Genomic DNA, 6,195 nt, shown 5'->3' on the forward strand with positions numbered 1-6,195 from the left:
TGCTCTGAAAGCTGCCTAGCATGCCTCCACCAGCCCCCACTCCACCCCAACACAAACCCTGGTGACAAGGACACCCCTCATGTAATTTCTGCATTTGCCCAAAGATTGTGGGTCATGCCCAGTTTCCTTTTGATAAAAGGCGGGATCTGTGGGAACCCTAAAGTCCTATTGAGTTTGCCTGTGAGATACACCCTGATACTCTCTTGGTGTTTGCCTGGGGCGGAAAGAAACATTTTTGTGGAAACCAAGTAATGGAGAAGGAGCAGCCTTAGGCTTTTGAATTGTGTGTTGCTAATTCGACCCCTGACCTACCCTCCCCCTTTACTCTGACACCCGAGCCAGGCTGGAGACTCAGCAGCAGGCTCCAGATCCAGGAGGTGCGGATCCACCCTCCATCTATTGGATGGCTCCCAGGCCAATTGTTAGAAAGAGGCATATGTTCATCTCGGCTTCTGGAGTGTCTCCGGAGCAGTTGTTCAACAGCCAGCCCCTTCCCCCATCCGGACCATTGAAGGGCAGAAAAAGGAGCGCCCTCCACCACACTTCTCTGTGCGCACAAGACAGAAAGGGCCTTCCCACTGGTGACTTCCTGTCATCTCCACTCTCTACCTCCTGGGGAGCAGGAAAGAGAGGGACCTTAAGCACTCAGCTTTGGAGCACAAAAGCCCACCCCTTTCTTTTTTGGGGAGATGGGCGAGGAGGTTAGTTGCAGAGGCTGAGGGAGCTTAAGAGACATTTGCAATTCTTGGCAAATATGCCCTGGATCACTGACTTCCCATTCGGCTCCAGCCGAGCTCAGAGCTCTCCACTGAACTCTTATCTCCAACTTGGCAACTTGATCTGGAGCTTACGAAGAAAGGAGAGAACAGGGATGGTCACCCGGCAAGAACCTTCTGTGTGCCAGCAGTGGGCCTGGCATGTTCCCATCCATCATCTCATTTAATTCCCAGGACAGCCCTGTGAGGTTGGGTTACTAAAGGTGAAACAGTCTCTGGAGAAGTGCCTGAGTTCATACAGCCAGGAGGCTGGGTGTTTGAATGTGGGTCAGGCTGGCTGCAAAGTCTTTACACATCCTACTGCCTGGGAAGGCAAGAAGGGGGTCCAGAATGTAGTTTCAGAGGTTTGTGACCTGGATTTAAAATCCCTACTCTGCCTTTTGCTAGCTGTGTGGTCCTAGGTCAAGTAGCTCCATTTTGAGGGCCTCAGTTTTCCCATTCATTAAATGGGGATCACAATGGTGCCTACTCTGTGAGGTTGTTATAAAGAGTAGAAGAAAAGGCATAGCCTGGTTGGTGCCAACTGTGCAGTAAATGGCCAATAAATGCTGGTATTGTACTGTGCCTTCTGATTCTTTTCCTTTTTGGCCCCTGTCCCTGCCTCAGCTCACACACTTCAGGTTCAATAATACTTGCTGACTGAGTAATTTAAAAATCAGACTGAGAAGGGATGAAGGAGGTCTAATAAACTCAGGAAAGGGAGGGAAAGGAAATTGCAAATTTGTTTGCAAAATCCCACCCTCCAGAACCAAGGGCTCCTTGGGTCATATGATAGGAGTAAATTCAGGACCAATACAAGATGGTCACATTTTACAGATAAGCCCATAAAGAAATGTAGACTGAATATGTGTAGAAAAGTTAAAAAGTACAAGTTTTTGCTCAAAATTTGGAGCAAAATTTTTTTATAAGAGGGATAAATGGAAAGCAGACTAAAGGTCCACAGTGAGGGAGTATCTCTTAGCACCATGGTATCCCCTCCCCCCCAAAAAAAAAAAAAACAACATCATGGCTAGGTGTATTGGTGCACACCTGTAATCCTAGTTTCTCAGGAGGCTGAAGCAAGATTGCAAATTGGAGGACAGCCTTGGCAACCTAGCAGGACCCTGTCTCAAAATAAAATTAAAAGGTCTGGGGGCCAGGAAGAGTAGTACACACCTATAATCCCAGCAGCTCAGGAGGCTGAGGCAGGAGGATAGGGAGTTCAAAGCCAGCCTCAGCAAAAAGTGAGGCACTAAGCAACTCAGTGAGACCCTGTCTCTAAATAAAATACAAAATACAGCAGGGGAAATGGCTCAGTGATTGAGTGCCCCTGAGTTCAATCCCCAGAACCCCCCAAAAAAAGGGGAGGCATGGGGATGTGGCTCAGAGATAGAACAGCCCTGGGTTCAATCACTAGTACCACTAATAATAATAATAATAATAATAATAATAATATATGATGACTGTAGAAACTTTGGAAATTTAAGAAGCCGCATGTAAAGGACACAACAAAAATCAACCATAACCCCACCACCCAGAGACAACCACATTTTAGTGCAGTTTATTGTTCTTTTATAGGCACATATTCATTTTTAACAAAAGCAATATCATATTGTATGTGATATTTTGGGTATTGTTTTATTTTAATTATGAAAATAATAAAACCATATTATAGAAATTTTTTTTAAAAAGTGAGGAAATTACCCATATTCCCTTACCACCTAATATGAAAACTTAATATTTTAGCATATTTTCTTCCCATTTTTTTCAATTTGCATTCATACTTTTACCAAAAGTAGGATCCTACTGATTATGCACTTTTCAAGTTATGAATCTGTTCTAATTGTAAGAAAACAATGTAATCACATTGCAGAAAAATTTTTAAATGAAGAGAAAAATATCACCCATAATCCCACTACTCAATTATAATCACTGTTAACATTTTGTATATTTGCTTCCAGCATTTTTTCTATGCACATATAATTTTTATAAAAGTGGGAGCATACTGTTTAGGCAGTCTATTAACTATAAACTTATATTTACTTATAAGCATATCATATATCATGGAGAATAGAGAGAAAAAAATCATTCATAACCCTACCCCTGACTGGCACTGTTATCTTTTTTTTCTGACCATTGCCTTATATACATATTCATACGTGTTTGGAAGCATAGTGAGTATTAAATTTTGTACCCTTTGTGCCCTTTGCAATTTGGCATCATATTTATGTAACTTTGTACCCAGAATTTTTATTTAATATTTTGTTGTGAACACTTTCTCATGAATAAAAGTTGGGTTTTTGGGTTGGTTTGGGAGGTTTTTTGTTGTTGTTTTGGGGGTTTTTTTTGGGGGGGAGGGGATACCATGGTGCTAAGAGATACTCCCTCACTGTGGACCTTTAGTCTGCTTTCCATTTATCCCTCTTATAAAAAAATTTTGCTCCAAATTTTGAGCAAAAACTTGTACTTTTTAACTTTTCTACACATATTCAGTCTACATTTCTTTATGGGCTTATCTGTAAAATGTGACCATCTTGTATTGGTCCTGAATTTACTCCTATCATATGACCCAAGGAGCCCTTGGTTCTGGAGGGTGGGATTTTGCAAACAAATTTGCAATTTCCTTTCCCTCCCTTTCCTGAGTTTATTAGACCTCCTTCATCCCTTCTCAGTCTGATTTTTAAATTACTCAGTCAGCAAGTATTATTGAACCTGAAGTGTGTGAGCTGAGGCAGGGACAGGGGCCAAAAAGGAAAAGAATCAGAAGGCACAGTACAATACCAGCATTTATTGGCCATTTACTGCACAGTTGGCACCAACCAGGCTATGCCTTTTCTTCTACTCTTTATAACAACCTCACAGAGTAGGCACCATTGTGATCCCCATTTAATGAATGGGAAAACTGAGGCCCTCAAAATGGAGCTACTTGACCTAGGACCACACAGCTAGCAAAAGGCAGAGTAGGGATTTTAAATCCAGGTCACAAACCTCTGAAACTACATTCTGGACCCCCTTCTTGCCTTCCCAGGCAGTAGGATGTGTAAAGACTTTGCAGCCAGCCTGACCCACATTCAAACACCCAGCCTCCTGGCTGTATGAACTCAGGCACTTCTCCAGAGACTGTTTCACCTTTAGTAACCCAACCTCACAGGGCTGTCCTGGGAATTAAATGAGATGATGGATGGGAACATGCCAGGCCCACTGCTGGCACACAGAAGGTTCTTGCCGGGTGACCATCCCTGTTCTCTCCTTTCTTCGTAAGCTCCAGATCAAGTTGCCAAGTTGGAGATAAGAGTTCAGTGGAGAGCTCTGAGCTCGGCTGGAGCCGAATGGGAAGTCAGTGATCCAGGGCATATTTGCCAAGAATTGCAAATGTCTCTTAAGCTCCCTCAGCCTCTGCAACTAACCTCCTCGCCCATCTCCCCAAAAAAGAAAGGGGTGGGCTTTTGTGCTCCAAAGCTGAGTGCTTAAGGTCCCTCTCTTTCCTGCTCCCCAGGAGGTAGAGAGTGGAGATGACAGGAAGTCACCAGTGGGAAGGCCCTTTCTGTCTTGTGCGCACAGAGAAGTGTGGTGGAGGGCGCTCCTTTTTCTGCCCTTCAATGGTCCGGATGGGGGAAGGGGCTGGCTGTTGAACAACTGCTCCGGAGACACTCCAGAAGCCGAGATGAACATATGCCTCTTTCTAACAATTGGCCTGGGAGCCATCCAATAGATGGAGGGTGGATCCGCACCTCCTGGATCTGGAGCCTGCTGCTGAGTCTCCAGCCTGGCTCGGGTGTCAGAGTAAAGGGGGAGGGTAGGTCAGGGGTCGAATTAGCAACACACAATTCAAAAGCCTAAGGCTGCTCCTTCTCCATTACTTGGTTTCCACAAAAATGTTTCTTTCCGCCCCAGGCAAACACCAAGAGAGTATCAGGGTGTATCTCACAGGCAAACTCAATAGGACTTTAGGGTTCCCACAGATCCCGCCTTTTATCAAAAGGAAACTGGGCATGACCCACAATCTTTGGGCAAATGCAGAAATTACATGAGGGGTGTCCTTGTCACCAGGGTTTGTGTTGGGGTGGAGTGGGGGCTGGTGGAGGCATGCTAGGCAGCTTTCAGAGCATCGGAATGGGTTTGCCTGACATCAAGGGCACTGGCCCCAGCTTCCTCCAGATGCCAAAGGAGGGCCTTGATTTGCCCCTCCATTTACTCCCCATCTTTAGGTCAGTAAGCTGGTCAGTTCATCAACAAACAGAACTTTGTTAAGAGGAGCAAAATGCAGGGCACTTGGGGATACTAAAGAAAAAAAAAAAGACCTTGAAGTCTTCAAATCCAATTAAGAAGACAGAACACATACATGGCAAAAATGACTTCTTGACATTCCTCCCCCCTTTCCTTAACAGCAGGACTTTTTTTTAAGAGCATGTTTTAGAAACAGTGTAAACTGAGTAGTTGTTGCAAAGTGGGGGGGGGGGAGCTGGAGGAGTAATCCTGGTGGCCTTCCTGTAAGAGGTGAGGTGGGAGTTTTTTGGCCACAGGGAACATGAATTAAGATGAGAGAGAAGACCTAGGTTTCTTTCCAATAAGAATTTGTAAGTTTACATCCCAACCCATGAAAAATATGCTCCAAATGCAAAAATGTTATTCTTTCTAGATGGGAAAGGTTATATAATCATAATAAAATAACCTGCCATCGTGGGAAGGCGGGAGGAAATCTCTGCGAACCCTGGAGCAAGCTTTTCGAACCCTACTGCCTGTTCTTGGCTTTCACCTGGTCCCAAGGTCCAGCAAAGCAGCCTTTCTCAGCGTCCTATCCTGTCAGCCTCCTCCTGCCTTGGATGGCCACAAAACAGAAACCCTTGAACCCAACCCCAGTTCGGGCCTTCAAGGGAAGCCACCAGTGCCACATAGGCTCCCCAAGTGTCTCTGCCTAGAATGTGACGACTTTAAGGGTACAGGACACCCCCCCCCCGCGCGCGCGCCGCCAGCGTCAGCCCTTCAATGAGGGAGATGGTGCTGCCCAAAGAGGACCGAAGGCTCCGAGAAAGCCCTGAAGAAAACCAAGACCGTGTCCCACCCCGTCCCGTGTGCATCCCCCTCCTCTGGCTCTTCCTCTGAGCCCACCGTTTTCCCCGGAGCTCCCTGAAGACCCCTCTGGCCACCCGCTAGATTTAGGTCAGAAAACAGACACTAACAGCTCTCCTTCGCCTCAGTGAAATTACTAAGTGGAATTTATTGGGCAAGTCCATGCAGGGCCGTGGGGAGAGCTCACGTCCCGGGCCCAGGGCCCCGCCAGCTTTAGGAGCGCAGGCACTGAAAGGGGCATCGGGCGAGGGGTGCCCATAGCCTGGCCCCGCCAGCCCCACCTCGGGAGCTGTGGCCAGTACCCAAGTCTACTGGACTGGCGGGGCCGCGCGTACTCAGTTCCCCAGCCGGCCCTTCGCTTTCACACGAT

The 6,195-nt window shown here is 46.3% G+C and overlaps 1 protein-coding gene across 1 annotated transcript in view; it reads left to right on the forward strand.

Annotated features, from left to right (window-relative positions):
* The window catches only part of Cited1 (Cbp/p300 interacting transactivator with Glu/Asp rich carboxy-terminal domain 1), a 262,908-nt gene that overhangs the window by 251,570 nt on the left and 5,143 nt on the right, over nt 1-6,195 (forward strand). The gene's annotated exons all lie outside the window — the stretch shown is intronic.

Source organism: Marmota marmota, unplaced genomic scaffold (genome assembly GCF_001458135.2).
Source record: "Marmota marmota marmota unplaced genomic scaffold, marMar, whole genome shotgun sequence".
NCBI lineage: Eukaryota > Metazoa > Chordata > Mammalia > Rodentia > Sciuridae > Marmota > Marmota marmota.